Genomic DNA, 18,705 nt, shown 5'->3' on the forward strand with positions numbered 1-18,705 from the left:
CATTTTATGGCATTTGCGGTACAGCGCTCGTCAATGGTGTCAGCTCCCTTTATTGTGCAATAATCAGAGAGTCAATGGTTTAACCCCTTGGTGACCACCTTATAGACCTTATATGTCCTGCTTCAGTGGGCTTTAATCCCCAGGGCCATAAAAACATGCTCACTCTGGAGATTAAAGCCACGTGGGATGAAGATGTGACAGCTCCATGCTGACAGTTATCGGAGGTAGCCGACAACCTGGAGCTGTCATGGAGGACAGGCCGCTGGAAGCCCCCCCCCCTCCCTCGGTCACGTGATCCACCAGATACCGGCAATCACATAATAGTGTAAAAAAAGTAAATAGAAGTTAAAGATTCAGCTTCCCTCATGGAGCAGATCCATAAGGAGAGCTGAAAGTACTCACCCCTGTCCTCTGCGATGTTCTGGTCCTTCCCGGACCTGACGTGTCCTTCTGCGAGTGTTAAACAAGAAAAAAAAAATTTCAAAGTTTTAATTTTCATCTCCTCTGACGGATCATATCCATAAGGGGAGATGAAATAACGTACCTAAGGCCCTTGGATTTATTTGTGGACCTACCCCCGGCTCCTGCGCATGCTCCCGTCGCCAAAATTGTGGACACACCTGCAAAAGCCGCGGATTGCCAGGGTAACTTAAAATCTGTCTGCTCCTGGCTATTAAACATAGCCGTAAACCTGGAGAATTCACAAAGGCCGCAGTACGTCGTCCTTTGTCACGTGATCACCATTATCCAATGGATAATGGCGATCACGTAGAAGTAAAAAAAAGCTTACGTTTCACCTCCTGTCAGGCATCCAATCCATGAGGGGAGGTGAAGTAACTTACCTAAGGCCTCCGGCGATGTCCCCCAACAAGATGCTTATTTGCAGACCTTTCCTCAGCTTGGGGGCATGCGCCCGTTGCCAAAATAGCGAACGCAAGCGCAGAAGCTCGGGAGGGCCCGGGAAATTTAAAGCTCTTTGCTCCTGGCTACTAAAGGTAGCCAAGAACCAGGAGCAGTGACCGAGGGCCGCGGTAAGCGATCCCCGCAAACGTTATCCCTGTTATCCAATGGATAATGACAATCACGTGAAAGTTAAAAACAGTTGATGTGTAATGCTCCTTTCGGTTTGGGCCCCGTTGTGCATACAGGCATAATATTAGAGCCCCAACAGGGATGTTTCTGAACATGGAACAAACAGGGGGATCCATTTTTGGGTGAAAGTTTTCATTCCTATGTGTGCTGTAAAAAAACAAACTGTTTTTGAAATTGCACAATTGCCAAAAAATGAAAATCATAATTTTGTCCTTCTGCTTTGCTTAGATTTGTTCAAAAACTGTGGGGTCAAAATATGCAGTACACTCCTAGATGAATTCGTTAAGGGGTCTAGTTTTCAAAATGGGGTCATTTATGGGGGTTCTGCATTGTTTTGGCCACTCAAGGGCTCTACAAGTGGCCAATGGGGCCTAAAACACCTTCAAGCAAAATGTCTGTTCTGAAAGCCACCAGCTGCTCCTTTCGGTTTGGGCCCCATTGTGCGACGATGGGTATGTTTCTGATCACAGGACAAACAGGGGGATCCATTTTGGGGTGCAAATCCTCATTTTCATGTGCATTGTAGAAAAAAAATCCTGACTTTAAAATGACATATTTGCAAAAATATGACATTTTATTTTTTCTCCTCTAAATTGCGTTAATTCCTGAAAACAAACTGTGAGGTCAAAATACTCCTGACCCCCTCAGTGAATACATTAAGGGGTGTAGTTTTTAAAATGGGGTCATTTGTGGGGGTCTCTATCATTCTGACACCTATGAGACTTTGCAATCTTGGCTTGGTGCAGGAAAACAGTGTTCCTCAAAATGTTAATAATGAATGTTACATTTCTACATGGTTTCTAAATGGTTAAAAAATGCCGTTTTCCCAGTGTGCGTCCAGAATAAAGTAAACAGATGGAAAAATATATCTCATCAAAAATTTGTACAATAGTGGCCCGAAACACCTATTTCTGGCCCCTCCATAATTGTCATACATGTCATGTCTTCAATGTGGATGCTCTGAGCAAAGTGTCTTGTTTGCTGTAATGTGTATGGCACAGCTGCAGCATGCGAGAGGTTAATGTCTGAAAGTGGCTGGGATATGTCTGGGAAAGAATCAATATCTGTCTAGTCACGTGATGTCTGCACCCTATAAATGTGAGGGATCAGATATGTCTGGGTCTTTCATCATCTTCTATGGTTGAGAGTGGAGTGGGGTGCCGGCCACATGGGGGTACCTTCAACCCTCATGTGGTAAAGTGATGGAAGAAGAGGAGAGGTATCCTGAAGTCCCTATTCCAGGAACCGGCTCTGAAGAGAGAGTGAAGTGAGGAGTCCGCCGTGCAGAGCTGTCTACAAGTACTGAGTGTCTGTGGAGTGTTCCTACCCCCATCCTCCTCCGGAGTGTTCCCCTTCCAGGAGCGGTGCCTTACAGATAAAGTGGCCTGTAGGACCGGTGTCATCCTGTGTTTTTTTTCATACGATTGTCAATAGGACTTTCTAATGTTAAAAACGCATCACAGGTTGGTGCTCTGCGATTTTTGTGTGATGCGTTTTTAACATTAGAAAGTCCAATTGACAATCGTATGAAAAAAACGCGCAAGAAAAACGCAAGTGTGCATGAGCCCTAAATGAGTCTTTTTTTGTGCGATTATCAGCATATTTTACTGTACTTTTTGAGTATGCGAGGCGCCTTCATTTGCGCGGGAGATTAACACACTCGGGTTGATATGGATATTTAGCCTAATGAGTTCCAGATATGTTCATTTTGCGTTTGCTCACCCCCAATGGATGACTATGGGGACCTTTGGAGTGCAGAAAGATAGAACGGGTTCTATTTTTTTGTAAATAAGCAAGATAAAACAATACCTCTACAGCGCCACCTATTGGATGGCAGCATTCCTACAAATGAATGCCAGACGCTTTAGATAGGTCTATAGAGCAATGATTGGGAATTGAAAACCAAGCCATCTCCCTTATTTGCATATTACGCAGAGGAGCATGGATGGCCTTATAAGTCTCCTCCCTCACCTTCTAGGCGTCTTCTTGAGGAGAGATGATACCCCTCTCAACTCACGTCACAGGCCTCTCACTAGCCAAGCTAGTATCCTACTGCACACTGATGAGGGGCAAAAACCCAGAAACAGCTGTCTGTGGATGGATTCTGGCTGGGTTTTCAATTCCCAACCATTGCTCTAAAGGCTTGTCTAAAGAGTAAGGCATTCATTTGAGGATATGCTGCCATAAGCGCTGCGGAATAAGTTGGCGCTATACAAATAAAGATTATTTATTATTATCCACTAGGTGGCGCTGCAGAGGTATTGTTCCATCTTCCTTATTTGCATATTACCCAGAGAAGCATGCATGACCTTATAAGTTTCCTCACTCACCTTCTTGGTGCTTTCCTTAACCCCTTAAGGACATGGCCTATTTTGGCGTTGAGGACCAAATGATTTTTGGTATTTTTTTCATCTCCATTTTTCAACAGCCATAACTTTTTTATTTTTCCATCGACGCGGACGTATAAGGGCCTGTTTTTTGCGTGGTGAACTGTAGTTTTTATCGGTGCCACTTTTGGGTACATAGGCTATATATTTTTTATGATCGTAGGGAGAGAAAACGCATCAATTCTGCCATAGATTTTTTTGGGGGTGTTTTAGAGCGTTAATTATGCAGCATAAATGACACAATACATTTTTTTTCTGTGGGCCGGTATGATTACAACGATACCAAAATTCTTATATTTTTTTTTTGGGGGGGGGGGGGTGTTTCCACTTTCCCACAATCAAAGCCCTTTTTTAAAAAAAAATATATAATTTTTCCCTAAACTCACTGCATTCAAAGTCCTGTAACTCTTTTATTTTTCCATGGACGGTGCTCTGTGAGGGCTTATTTTTTGCGAGACGAGCTGTAGTTTTTATTGGTACCATTTGGGGGGGGCACACGTTTTTTTATCACTTTTATTGCGCTTTTTGGGAGGCAAAATGTTAAATAGCATCTTGCCTCAGTTTCTTAGCGTTTTTTTAACGCTTTTTGCCGTGCAGGATAAAAAGCATGTTCAATTGGTTGTACGCATCGTTACGGACGTATCGACTCCAAATATCTGGGATTTTTTAATGCTAATATGAGAAAAAGCATAAAAGAAGGGTTTTTTAACTTTTTTTTTTTAATTTTTATTTTTTGTACTTTATTTTTCTCTTCTTTTTACAGCATTTGTGTCCCTCTGAGGGACTTACACTGCAGCACTAATGATCGCTACGATAACGCATTCCAGGACTTCTCTCCTGCCGTGCCTTATCGCTTACTATAGCGATCTTAGGCGATGGTAATACAGGACGCTGGTATCTGGCGTCCTGTTGCCACAGCAACCAGCCGGGCTCTCGCGATAACATCGCGTGCTCCCTCTGTGCACCCTTTCCCTGCCGCGATCTACTTAGATCGCAGCAGGGTGGGGGTTAATGGCGGGTGGGCGCATCTCCGTCGCAGCGGGAGGCCAGCTACTAGTGACAGCCGGCTCCCGCTGCGGGATATCCCTATGACGTAAGGGTACGTCATTTTGCGGGAAGTACCCGCCTCCCATGACGTACTCTTACGTCATGGGGAGGGAAGGCGTTAAGGAGTGATGTTAACCGTCCTGACTTTTTTTTGCACCCGCACAAAATGGGGAAGAGAGAACAAAACTATTGACGTTAATTGGTTTTATTCTCTGCATACTGCGCAAATTAATTTTCCCTGCACAAATTTGCCCCCGTGAGGCCGCCGTTAGACGACAATGATATAATAAACAGTGCAACGCTAATGATTTCTAGCAATCCAGGATTCCAGTCATCCAATGCTTATAGGTACAACCAGCAGGAGTATGAATGTGCAAGGGATTTCATGAATCCTGAAGATTCCCTCTGGCCATTCTTCTCATCAGTTACATAGTATTCTACTAATCTACAACACCATAGAGAGAAATAAAGAGTTTCTCCGCTGAAATGTAGTTTTACAAAAATCTGCTAAAAGGTGTTATCCATTTTAGTAGCAAAGTGTCTCATTACTGGGATCCTCAGCGATGACCTGTGAGGGATCCTAGCAGTAAATGTTTTATTTCCCTGCAGCGCCTCCACAGGGGATATGAGGCATAACAGTTCATATTAAAATCACTGATCTGTCCGTGTAATGCACAGTCGTTTGGCTGCACCCTCTGCAGCAAGGGATACCCATTATAAAGGCTCTGACAAATGTATAAGAGACAGATTTACTAGATGAGGACATATATATTGGCGAGTCTTATTATCAATCATGCTGCTATGCCATGTTTAGATTTTAAGGGGGTTTCAGGAAAAAAGCCTATCTTTTCTGAAGTCTTAAGGCCCATTTAGACACAACGATTCTCGCTCAAAATTCACTCACAGCCGTCTTTTGAGCGATAACCATTGCGTCTAAATGCACAGACATCGTGCAATTTTCGTGTACGATTCGTTCCTTGCTCAATTCTAGTTTTCTAGAATTGAGCGATGAACTTTTATCATCGGTGCAGGCTGTTATCATAGTAGGCATCGTTGATGAGATTCTTTGGCTCGTGTCCTGCTGGTAGTTCACAGCGGGACGCGAGCTGTAAGCATGGAGAACAATGCAGCTGTTTGTTTATGCAAAACTTATTTACTGAGCGATAGCCCGCTCCGCCTGCATAGCTCTTTAGTAGCTAAGTAGTTACTATAGACTATGCAAAGATGATCACTCAAAACAGTCAATCAAACTGTCGTTTGAGCGATCATTTATCTGTGTAAATGGGGTCTTACACCCAGGCTAGTCACCAGTCATTAGACTGGGGTACAGTTACAGGCTCAACTGCATGTACTAATGAGCTGCTGTGTCAAGATAGACTTTGAACTTCTGATGCTTGTGGACGGTCTTGAGTGAACAGAACCAGTAGAATCCTGTTTTGGGTTGAAGTTTGCTAAAAGTTTGGTTCTGCATGAACCCAAACTGAGCTTTTAGCAAAGTTCTGCCTGAAACAGGATTCTACTTGTTCGGTTTGCTGCACGCTAGTCCTGAACACCGGTGTATAACACTAGGAACCATGAAGGCCCCATATAGTCCTCTCAGAGCAGTATACAGGGCCTTCATGACTCTAAGGCTAGGGTCACACAGGGCGGATCTGCCGCGGTTTTGCCGCAGCAGATCCGCCCGTGGCAAAACCGCCCGCGGCCGCTAATCCCGGGATTAGCCAGCCATGTGGATGAGATTTCTCAGAAATCTCGTCCACACGGGACGGCTAATCCGCTGCGGTAAATCCGGTTGAAACCGCGGCTGCGGCGGCCGCAGCCGCGGTTTCAAAAGAAGCAGCATGTCCATTCTTCGCTGCGGCCGCGCTCTCCTCTATGGGAGCGCCGGCCGCAGCGCGGCCGGGCCGCTTCAAAGCCGCCGCGGCTTAAACCGCGGCGGTTCTCCCGGCGGAAATCTCGCAGTTTTTGCTGCGGCCAAACCGCGAGATTTCCGACGAAAATCCGCCCTGTGTTAACCCAGCATTACACACTGTTACACTAGTTTTATTGGTTTCGGTGAACTTCCGGGTTTGGTTTTAACTAATTCAAACTGAACCAGGCAAACCAAACTTTCCAAAAGTTCGCTCATCACTAATTGTGGGTATCTCCTCTTCCTGCTTGATCATAAACTGACCGTCTATTCTAAAGACGGCCATAGACATTATACGAATGTAGTCTGCAACCGCTGATTTCATTGGGACTGGATGAATGTCTAATGTTTATGGGGTGTCCTGATTCCCTCTGTGGTTGATGTTGGAGGAATAGAAGGATTCAGCCCAGAGATATCTGGCCGCAGCTTATTCCCCCTCCTTATCATGAATAGGCGCACACTCAGACGGCTGCGCACATTTATTGGCGAGTCGGGAGGACTAGCTTTTGGGCGAATGAGCGTTCAGCCGACAGCTAATGTGTATGGTTACCTTTTAGGATGTACTTTTCCAGGAACCCCCCCCCCCCTTAATTCTACTCTCTAGTTATTGTTATATGATGAATAATAAACCTGCAATTGACTTTCTTTATTATGTCCCGTCAGTAAATACAAGCTGCCGCCTCTTCTGGGAGCCGTCGTCCTCGCGCTGTATTCTCTTTATATTATTGGAGGCATGAGTGCTTTGTGGTATTGCGGTGACTTTTTAAAGTTTGCTGTTCACTAATTGGTGTTTGGGCAACAGCCAGGCAATAAACATGGAGAACAAGTAGACGGAGGCGCCCCTTGTTAATACTGCTATTACTTTACACCCCCAGTTATAATATGTGGCTTGCTGTTTGTCGGTGATGCAGTTCTTGAATGTATGCCCAGAGACGATCCGGTAGTGCGAGCGAGGTGCTTGTCTGCATGTAGCGGTTGTTGGCGTGGCAGGATGACTATCCACCTGTCTGACACCCACGGCAGGGCCGTACATGCAGGGACTTGTGGGGAGAGAACAATGCTGCGCATTGTTGCAGAAGCACCTGGCCGTCCGTGAGGATCACTCAGTGCTCGTCAGAGACTTGGAGACACATACAAGGCTGAGCACAGAGCCTGGGGCGGTACATATCATCGCTCCTTCACATGCAAGGTGTCAGTCAGGGCCCTGCAGTCTGTTTACATGTAACGTCACACGCCAGGGTAGGAGATCCTGGACAGCTGAACGTGATGGCAGCCGTATTGTGCAGATGTAGCAGGCACTCTTTGGGGCGCTGTGATGACTCCGTGGAAGCGTTGGCTAACAGTCACCTCCCAGCTCTCACTTTTCAGATGTCCTTTGGAAGACAGGAGCCGGTGCTGACTTCTTGCTATGGAGAACATCTCCACTTTTCCTTTGCATAGCTTTTCATCAATTCCCCACTTAGTGATTAAACTCTGCTAGCTGTCAGTGAATTACAGATTAAACGGGTTGAAGACTGTACCGAGCTGAAAAATGTCCCAGCTGAGGGTGTTTTTTTTTTACACTTTTTTCAGCCTACAAAATCCTCAGTGAGCGAAATTCCGTAGCGGCACGGATCTCTCTACCATCTTAATAGCTTACACTCATTGTCAAAAACCCATCCCTCCCCTAGAAGTTATCGGTATCAAATGTAACTTTCTGTGTGTGATTGTAACATTGATATAAGTGATTACAATATCAGAGCAAAAGGATGATTTATTGTGGAGAACTCACTCCGTTGTAGGGAGACTCTAGTACCCTGTTGTACCGCCTCTAGCTTGGATACAACATGTGATATAGGTGGGCATGGAGGCTCTAGTACCCTGTTGTACTGCCTCTAGCTTGGATACAAGATGTGATACGGCCAGGCATGGAGGCTCTAGTACCTTGTTGTATCGCCTCTAGCTTGGATACAAGATGTGATACAGGCAGGCATGGAGGCTCTAGTACCCTGTTGTACCACCTCTAGCTTGGATACAACATGTGATATAGGTGGGCATGGAGGCTCTAGTACCCTGTTGTACTGCCTCTAGCTTGGATACAAGATGTGATACAAGCAGGCATGGAGGCTCTAGTACCCTGTTGTACTACCTGTAGCTTGGATACAAGATATGATACTGGCAGGCATGGAGGCTCTGGTACTCTGGTGTACCTCCTCTAGCTTGGATACAAGATGTGATACAAGCAGGCATGGTGGCTCTAGTACCCTGTTATACCGCCTCCAGCTTGGATATAAGATGTGATACGGATGGGCATGGAGGCTCTGGTACTCTGGTGTACCTCCTCTAGCTTGGATACAAGATGTGATACAAGCAGGCATGGAGGCTCTAGTACCCTGTTATACCGCCTCCAGCTTGGATATAAGATGTGATACGGATGGGCATGGAGGCTCTGGTACTCTGGTGTACCTCCTCTAGCTTGGATACAAGATGTGATACAAGCAGGCATGGAGGCTCTAGTACCCTGTTGTACCACCTCTAGCTTGGATATAAGATGTGATACGGATGGGCATGGAGGCTCTAGTACTGTGATGTGCAACTTTTTGAGCTTGGTGTGTCAAAACTGGCCAAAAACTGAGCATAACGCTACGTCTAGAAGATAGCAGGTTTCATCACCAACACAGAAGGGGGTTCTTTACTGTAAGAGCAGTTAGACTGTCGAACTCTCTGCCTGAGGATGTGGTGATGGCAAAATCCATAGAGGAGTTTAAAAGGGGACTTGATGTCTTTCTAGAGCAGAAGGATATTACAGGCTATAAACTTTAGGTTAATTGTTAATCTGGGTATATAGGAAGGTGTGAACTTTTAGGGGTTGATCCAGGGATTAGTCTGATTGCCATTAGGGAGTCGGGAAGGAATTTTTCCCCCAAAAGGGCTAATTGGCTCCTGCCTCTTGGGGTTTTTTGCCTTCCTCTGGATCAACAACATAGGAGGATAAACAGGCTGGACTAGATGGACATTGTCTTTATTCGGCCTTACATACTATGTTACGATGTTAAAACACCCATAGCACAGGCCCTCGCCTCTCGCAGCCTCCCCCCTCACTTATCTCAGTAATGATGAGCCCCCAGCAGTGACCGTGCCCCCCACAGCGGCCCCCAGCAGTGACCGTGCCTCCCACAGCGGCCCCCAGCAGTGACCGTGCCCCCCACAGCGGCCCCCAGCAGTGATAGTGCTGCCCACAGCGGCCCCCAGCAGTGACAGTGGCCCCCCCAGCAGTGATAGTGCCCCTCAAGACCCATATACTGACTCCCTCCACCTCGTGGAAGCTCCTCCTCAACCCGGCGCACCGCTAGCAGCGATGATCTCCGGCATACACTGTGACGTCAGTGTGCTGCTGGACGCCTCCTCTCCAGGACGTTCTCTGGGAACCAAGTAGCAGAAGACGTCGGGGGAGGGGGATCCCGGCTGTACACTGACATCAGCGTGCGCCGCGATCAGTGCTGCTTAGTGAATACCGGCAGGAGAGCCGCGGCCCCTGCCGGTATTCACCACTACAGGGTGAACGGCCGACAGCGGCCGCATGTCAGCGACTATGGCTACACATGTCAGTGCAGACACGCGTGTCATAGGTTCGCCATAACGGCTCTAGTACCTTGTTGTACCGCCTCTAGCTTTGATACAAGATGAGATACAGGTGGGCATGGAGGCTCTAGTATCCTGTTACCACCTCTAGCTTGGATAGAAGATGTGAGATGGGTGGACATGAAGACTCTAGTAGCCTCTTGTCCCACCTCTAGCTTGGATATAAGATGTGATACGGGGGGAGGGGGCATAGAGGCTCCAGTACCCTGTTGTACCGCCTCTAGCTTGGATACAAGATGTGATACGGGTGGGCATGGAGGCTCTAGTACCCCATTAGACTGCCTCTAGCTTGGATACACGATGTGATCTAGGTGGACATGGAGGCTCTAGTACCCTGTTGTACCACCTCTAGCTTGGACACAAGATGTGATATGGGTGGACATGGAGTCTCTAGTACCCCAATGTTATGCCTCTAGCTTGCATACAAAATGTGATATGGATGGGCATGGAGGCTCTAGTACCCTGTTGTCCTGCCTCTAGCTTGGATACAAGATGTGATACGGGCAGGCATGGAGGCTCCAGTATCCTGTTGTACCTCCTTTACCTTGGATACAAGATGTGATACGGGTGGGCACGGAGGCTCTAGTACCCCATTATACTGCCTCTAGCTTGGATTCAAGATGTGATATAGGCAGACATGGAGGCTCTAGTACCCTGTTGTACCACCTCTAGCTTGTACACAAGATGTGATATGGGTGGGCATGGAGGCGCTAGTACCCTGTTGTACCACCTCTAGCATGGACACAAGATGTGATATGGGTGGACATGGAGACTCTAGTACCCCAATGTTATGCCTCTAGCTTGCATACAAAATGTGATATGGGTGGCCATGGAGGCTCTAGTACCCTGTTGTACTGCCTCTAGCTTGGATACAAGATGTGATACGGGCAGGCATGGAGGCTCCAGTATCCTGTTGTACCTCCACTAGCTTGGATACAAGATGTGAAACAGGCGAGCATGGAGGCTCTAGTACCCTGTTGGGCCACCTCTAGCTTGTATACAAGATGTGATAAGGGCAGGCATGGAGGCTCTAGTACCATGTTGTACCGCCTCTAGCTTGGATACAAAATATATGGGTGGGCATGGAGGCTCTAGTACTCTGTTGGACCACCTCTAGCTTGGATATAAGATGTGCGGGCAGGCATAGAGGCATAAAGGTTGCGTATGGTTTCCTGCGGCATATTGCTCCACCTTTCCTGTAATTGAGCCATTTGATCGTGCAAACTCATAGGCTGTCGAAGTTGGCATCCCAGATAGTCCCAGACATGTTGTATTTGTGATAAATCTGGTGACCAGGCAGCCATGGAAATGTGACAATGTTGTGGGGGCTTCCTGTGACCCCTCTGTGTGTGCGGCCGAGCATTATCCTGCTGGAAGCCGCCATGAGAGGATACAGACCATCACACCAGCAGGGGGCAGTGTGCCGCTCCACAGCAAAGGCAGGCTTGAGGCGCTCACCCGAGGTCTCGGGACATGAACACAGCTGTCTTCAGCACTCCAATGTAACCTGGATTAGTCGCTGAAGACAACCCTGTTCCACTCTATAGCATCCATTTTCATAGTTCAGAACACCACTGCAAACGGAGGTGACGGTGGGTGTCAAAGGCTGTACTGAGTGCCGGGAAACCAAATGTCCTTCAGCCAAGCACATGGAAATGGTTCAAACAGGCACAAGGGCCAGTAACAATGGCACCATCTGTCTCTGGGTGGCGGACAATGAAACAGTTGGAGCTGTTCGTGCTTGTTGGACGATCAGACGCTCCTCTCTACTGGTGGTCAGTAGGGGGCATCCTGAGCCCGGTCACCTTGTATACCCCATCCACTGGTCCTGAAACCCCCTAACAGTCTGGTCAGAAAGGCCGGTGGGGGACAATTCATCGATACGACCATCCAGCTTCTCACATTCCAATAATGCGCCCCTCTCAGACTCTGGTAATGGGGTGAAATCTCTTCTCTGCTTCGTAGAGGCGTCTAGTGGTCAAAAAGCTCTACACAAGCGGAAGAAGAGGTCACTACACACAAGGAGCCTCTGAGAGCCTTTTATAGGCCAAGGGGAGAACCACTTTTAGGGTTTCCGGTGACCAGACCATTCATCTAATCACCACAACTCTCATCTTTTGTATATCTGCCTGAGATGGAACTGCAGGACGGGTATTGCAGCAAAACAACAACTTCTTCTAGAGGCGGGATTGTTTTGACAAAGAGTATATAAGAAGCGAAGTACAAGTAAAATATAATAATCTGAAGTCCATTATCTTAGGTTTTTGAGGACTGTCATTCATGGTTGTACTGAGAAGTAGTATACCTTTATTGATTTTCAGCCACTGCATGTAAACATTAATCTCCTCGTTCACTGACAGCACGCAGAAATTTTAAAAATGAGATTCCAAGACATTCTTGGAAGTATTTTTTACAAAGACATGACATCCGCACGGCTTCCTGCAATGTCATCGGGGGGGGGGGCCTAAACATTGATCGTGGGATTTAAAATCTGCTGTCAGAATTGACAGCGGCACTTAAAGGGTTAACAGCCCTGATCAGCCGCGCGGCTCATCAGAGCTGTTACCCGCGGGTGTAAGCTGTAATAAACAGCCGATGCCCACAATGTATGGAGTGAGATAGCCCTCCATACACGTCCTGCAACAGCAGGACATAAAAACACTATAGGGCAGTCACTAAGGGGTTAAAAAAAAACTGCATCAATTTATTGCAAACTGCATTACAGTGGCCGCTCTGTAGTATTCCTACACCTACAGGGAACTGGACATAGTCTGAGTAGCTTGTAGCTGTGTCATACTCTAGGGCAGCCGTAGGCTCTCTGGGTGTGCTGGGAGTTGTAGTACTGCAAACAGCCGACAAGCCATCATTGGGGAACCATCTAGTGATGTTAGAGCCTGTTTTCTGTGTATTCTGTACTGGACTCGGTTCCTGGAGACAAACTGACTGTGCTTTGCAGTCATGCAGCACAAGAAGAATGTATAGAAAGTTTAAAGAATGTCAGATGTAATTTGATAAGTCTCCAAGTTCTATAGAAAGTGCCAGGTGACATGTAAAGAATATCCCTGTGCTCCGTCTCTGCACATCAGAACCTGTCGCCTGCCTAAAGCACCATAAACTAATTCATAGCGGGGTTATGGCAAGTGACAGGGAGTCGGCTGATGTATTCTTTATACCCGCTCCTTGGGTCCCGCAGTGCCTGCTCTGCGCACAAAAATCAAACTTTTATCAGATTTGCGTGAGCACGTGCACAAGACTGAATAGTCAGCCCATGGACTTCAGTTACGAGAACCGTGGGAACCAAGGAGTAGATGAGTGAAAGCAATACAGAACCAGACTCCTTGTCACCTAAAGTAGTTTATGGTGCTTCAGGCAGGTGACAGGTTCCCTTTAAAGGGGTTGTCCCGCGGCAGCAAGTGGGTCTATACACTTCTGTATGGCCATATTAATGCACTTTGTAATGTACATTGTGCATTAATTATGAGCCATACAGAAGTTATCAAAAGTTATTCACTTACCTGTTCCGTTGCTGGCGTCCTCGTTTCCATGGTTGCCGTCTAATTTTCGCCGTCTAATGGCCAAATTAGACGCGCTTGCGCAGTCCGGGTCTTCTGCTCTTCTCAATGGGGCTCCGTGTAGCTCCGCCCCGTCACGTGCCGATTCAAGCCAATCAGGAGGCTGGAATCGGCAATGGACCGCACAGAAGCCCTGCGGTCCACCGAGGGAGAAGATGCCGGCGGCCATCTTCACTGGGTAAGTAAGAAGTCACCGGAGCGCGGGGATTCAGGTAAGCGCTGTCCGGTGTTCTTTTTTAACCCCTGCATCGGGGTTGTCTCGTGCCAAACGGGGGGGGGGGGGGGTTGAGAGGAAAAAAAAACCCGTTTTGGCGCGGGACAACCCCTTTAAGCTCTGTGCTCTCCTAAGTGGCTTTAGTGGAAGGGCGACAAGTATAATACAGAATCACCCTAGTAAAGTACAGCGCAATTCTTCACAAAGTACGGCTGTGACTGATGTCTTAGACCAACCCCAGGACCTGATAATTCGGGGTATCTCAGTTCTGTCAGTATAGTTCAAGAGTCCATATGAAGGGTTAGTAATCAGAGACCAGGGTCAGCAATAAACAATAGTTGTCTCACTGTAACAACCTAATGCCTGGATGTATGGAGATGACTCTCTTCCAGACCCGTTGGTGTGCTTTCAGTATCGTTGGAGGGGAGGGAACAGAGAAACCACCTGGCACGGACTTTAAAGGGGTTGTCCCGCGAAACAAAGTGGGTCTATACACTTCTGTATGGCCATATTAATGCACTTTGTAATGTACATTGTGCATTATGAGCCATACAGAAGTTATAAGAAGTTATTCACTTACCTGCTCCGTTGCTAGCGTCCTCGTTTCCATGGAGCCGTCTAATTTTCAGCGTCTAATCGCCAAATTAGACGCGCTTGCGCAGTCCGGGTCTTCTTCTTTTCTCAATGGGGCCGCTCGTGCCGGAGAGCGGCTCCGTGTAGCTCCGCCCCGTCACGTGCCGATTCCAGCCAATCAGGAGGCTGGAATCGGCAATGGACCGCACAGAAGCCCTGCGGTCCACCGAGGGAGAAGATCCCGGCGGCCATCTTCAGCAGGTAAGTAAGAAGTCACCGGAGCGCGGGAATTCAGGTAAGCGCTGTCCGGTGTTCTTGTTTAACCCCTGCATCGGGGTTGTCTCGCGCCGAACGGGGGGGCTGTTGAAAAAAAAAAAACGTTTCGGCGCAGGACAACCCCTTTAATGTTCAGCACTCCTTTCCCTGTTTACTGCTGGTAGGATATTGCTACAGCCCTGTAGTACAAGCCAGGAGAGACTCCCTTATTCCTCTGGCTACAGTTTAGCTGTTCTCTCTGCATACACTGCAAGCCACTCAATGGCTGTATCTTTTTCTCCTGGATGGAACCGTCCTTGGAACTGTATCTGTGACACTGTAGTAGACCAGGAGAGACTCCTGCTTCAACCTCAGTACTGCACCAAACACCTCACAACTACTTCCTGTCTCTTCTTCCTGCTCCGCTGTTTTTCCCAACACCTCTTAAACAGACAGCACCATTTCAAAGAAAACATCCTACTATTTTTAAACAGCGATAAACAGTTCCCCCTTACACATTAGGTAGCCAGAGAAGCAGTGCGCCCATCTTTGTTTGTCCAGGACCATTTAACTGGTGGTAAATCCTAGTAAGTGTCTGACTTTAATAAACTGAATGGTCTTTGGGTCCTTCTGGCTAGAGCTGATTTTTGTGTGTTTATGACAACAGTGATAAAACTATAGATACTGCAGAGTTTACAGCCATTAGAGTACCACAGAAATCTGTATAGCGTTCCAGTTGCACCCGATGGAAAAAAGAGTGGCAGTAGTACAGACATTGCATTGAGGTCCAGCAAGAAGTGACACCTTTGTGCAGATGGGAGTGCATGGCCAGTTTTCAGTAAAATCATGCAATATATGAAATATATATCTGACAGCTTTCCGGAGCCAGGGAATCAAGCTGTTTTCTTACTCTAGACAATCTGTACCTAATCTGTTCATTCAATCCCTATCTGAAACTGGGTCACAACTCAAAAGAACCAGCTTGTGTCCAGCTGTAGTCGAAAGTATGTCTTGGCTCATTTCTCTGCACCTCCTAGGCCATAGTGTCCTGAAACCTAGTTACTCCCAGCACCACCTTTGCAGGTACTCTCCACCCATGGCTGGTCACCACCTAATCCTGGACCTGCCAGGAGATCTCCCATTGATAACTGCTACTGTCCCTGATTTTGGGGTGCCCCAGCTGCAGTATTGCTTAAAGCCTATTTTGATCTAATGCCCTCCTTGTCATTCCTACTTTTCCAAGACCGGCTGTCCTCCTGACTATTAGTCTGACACTTTTTGCTGCCCATGGTGATAGGCTTGAAGAGGCTCTTCTCTGCCCGTGAAGAGGCATCCACTCTCAGTGGCACCAGAACCACCTTAGCAGTTTTCAGTGGCTGCAGCGACCTATTAAAACTCAAAGCCTAGTGAGGTGTAGAATCTTGCCTGCACATGGCAGTTAACTTCATTATGTGATACGTCCAACTTTTTAACAAAGCTTTAGCCCAGAATGTGTCAAGCGCCAACAGAAATGTGGCACTGGAGACTACAGTCAACAATGTAGAAACAACTATAGAAACGCTTGTTGCTTCGCCCCACCAGCAGAAGATTTCGGAGGCAGCCTTGGGGGAAAAACTAGAGGACAGATAAGAGAAATAAGCTGAGATTTGTGGGTCACCCAAAATCTGAAATTGAATGCACCTTCCTATCCTTACGCCTGCACATACCTCTGCATCCACTTACAGTGCAAAGGGCCCACTGAATTGACCCACCAAAGACCAGGGGAAGAACTGCTCATGAGCGACTATGGCGAAATCCATGCATGAGCCATCAAGGAGAAATTATTAAGGCCGACAACTGCAAAATACTTATTTTTCAGGACTTTCATTGACGACTGCAGATATCTGTAAAATCAAAATATCCGATTCCAGCTCTTCTATCCAGCTAAATTGTGTGTGCAGCAGTAATGGATGCACCAGCATTTTTGACGAACCAAGGCAGAAACTATTAAGCTACAAACACCTTTCAAGGGAAGATGGCTGTCTCGTCACAGATTTTCTTACTTTCAAAGTGTTTTTCTAAGCCTTTTTTGACCTGTTCTACCTTTATTGCACTAATTTGTGCATGGTTAACTGTCCCAATTCACTTTAGACTATGCCTGTCTGTTGTTTGCCCCATAAAAGGTCTTCTGTTTCATACATACTGACACACTATCTCTTGTCATATTGGATCACTCTTTGCTCATTGGGACAGGATCCAGACCTACATGAAACATTTGTCCACTCGAAGTAGCACATCTTCTTGGCCGGATGAGTGGTACCATAAACACCACCGCGTGTGGTGTAAGTGGTGACATAGATGTAAGACCTTAAATCGGGGAAATTACTGATTGTCATGGTAAATACCTGTCTACCATAGAGTACCGTATACATTGTAGGAAGGACCTCATTTTGCATTATTGATCTTCGAATGCTATATGGTATTTTTTGTCTGCGGCTACAATGCTTTGCATTCATTAACCCCTTCTCACTGTAGCCGTTTTTGTGTTTTCGTTTTCATTTTTCATCTCCACTTTAAGGCCTAATTCCCACGGGCAGAAATCCGCAACGTTGCCCTGCAGCTATTGAACCTAACAGCGCAATGCTCATGGTTCTATTTGCTGCGGGCATACGTGCGGACGGCTTCCATTGCAGTCAATGGAAGCCATTCGTCACGCTATCTTCCACAGTAGCACAGCGGAAGATAGCGTGAAAACGCTTCCCCGCCCACCGACGCCCGCATCATATGACATGACCGGCACGTCATGTGACGCTGTGGGCGGTTCATGTGACACTGCGTCATGAGCAGTACTGCGTGTGCGCGCTGGCACGGGATGCGGGACATCAGGCAGTGGATCCGCAGGCGAGTATGGGCTCTTTGGAGGGGCACCGTGGCGGACTCCGCTGTAGAATTCCGCTTGCGGAGCCAGTCACGGCTGTGGGCACTAGGCCTAAAAAAAGCTATAACTTTTTTTTTTCTGTGTTTGAGGGATAAGTTGCAGTTTTCAGTGGTATCATTGAACGTTGTGATGTATTGAAAGACTTGGCAAACGTTGTAAGTAGGGTAACATGCAAAGGCATTGTAATTTTGCCATTTTTGAGTAGGGCTTCTTCTTATGGTAGGTGTTCTCTTCCGTCTGTGGGTCAGTATGATTACGGCAATACTAAATTTATATAGTTATTTATGCTATACTACCCAAAAAAAGATGGCTTTCTATATTTTTTTTATTGCTTCTTGCTGTCATCTTTTGCCCTGCATACCTTTTTTATTTTTTCGGCGCTGCAGCTTGTGCAAAGCTGATAGTGATTTACTGTAATATGACTTTTTAATTGCTTTTTATTTTTCTTGGAAAATACATTGCATATTTTTTTTCTGATGGCGTTTACAGTGAGGGATAAATATTGTGACATTTTAATACATACAACTTTTACAGATGCACATTTATTTTTTTTATGTGATGACTTGGAAAAAGCCTTTTTAAACGTTTAATAGTTTTTAAATATACTATTAAAGAAAAAGCTTTATTCATCTTATTTTTACTTGTTTTTTTAGCCCCCATAGGGTTTTTGAACTAGTTGTTGTTTGATAGCTTATACAACATGCTGCAATACTTTAGTATTGCAGTATATTGTCTATCCGCAGGCATTCTATTCAGCCATGCCACAGGCACAGCTGAAAAGACGGAAGCACATTGCACTCTTCACACGTGTTTCAGACATACTGCGTAGTGAAAAACCCACACGACCTGCTGCTCTGGACATGCTGTGACCCAGTCATCTAGCCATCACAATTTGGCCTTTATCAAAGTCACTGAGCTCATTGTAAGCCTTTATTAACTTACAATGTGGTCCATTGAGTTCTGCCAAGGCGTCCATCGTTCTAAGGGCTTATTTAGACGACCTATATCGGCCGGGTTTTCACTCAGCCGATATGCGGTGTCCCTTTCTGCAGGGGCAGAAGGTAGGCTTGGCCTAGATGAGTGCACTGAGCTCCCACCCTCTCCCCACTGTTAGCTCT

This window comes from Eleutherodactylus coqui, chromosome 13 (assembly GCF_035609145.1).
Source record: "Eleutherodactylus coqui strain aEleCoq1 chromosome 13, aEleCoq1.hap1, whole genome shotgun sequence".
Lineage (NCBI taxonomy): Eukaryota > Metazoa > Chordata > Amphibia > Anura > Eleutherodactylidae > Eleutherodactylus > Eleutherodactylus coqui.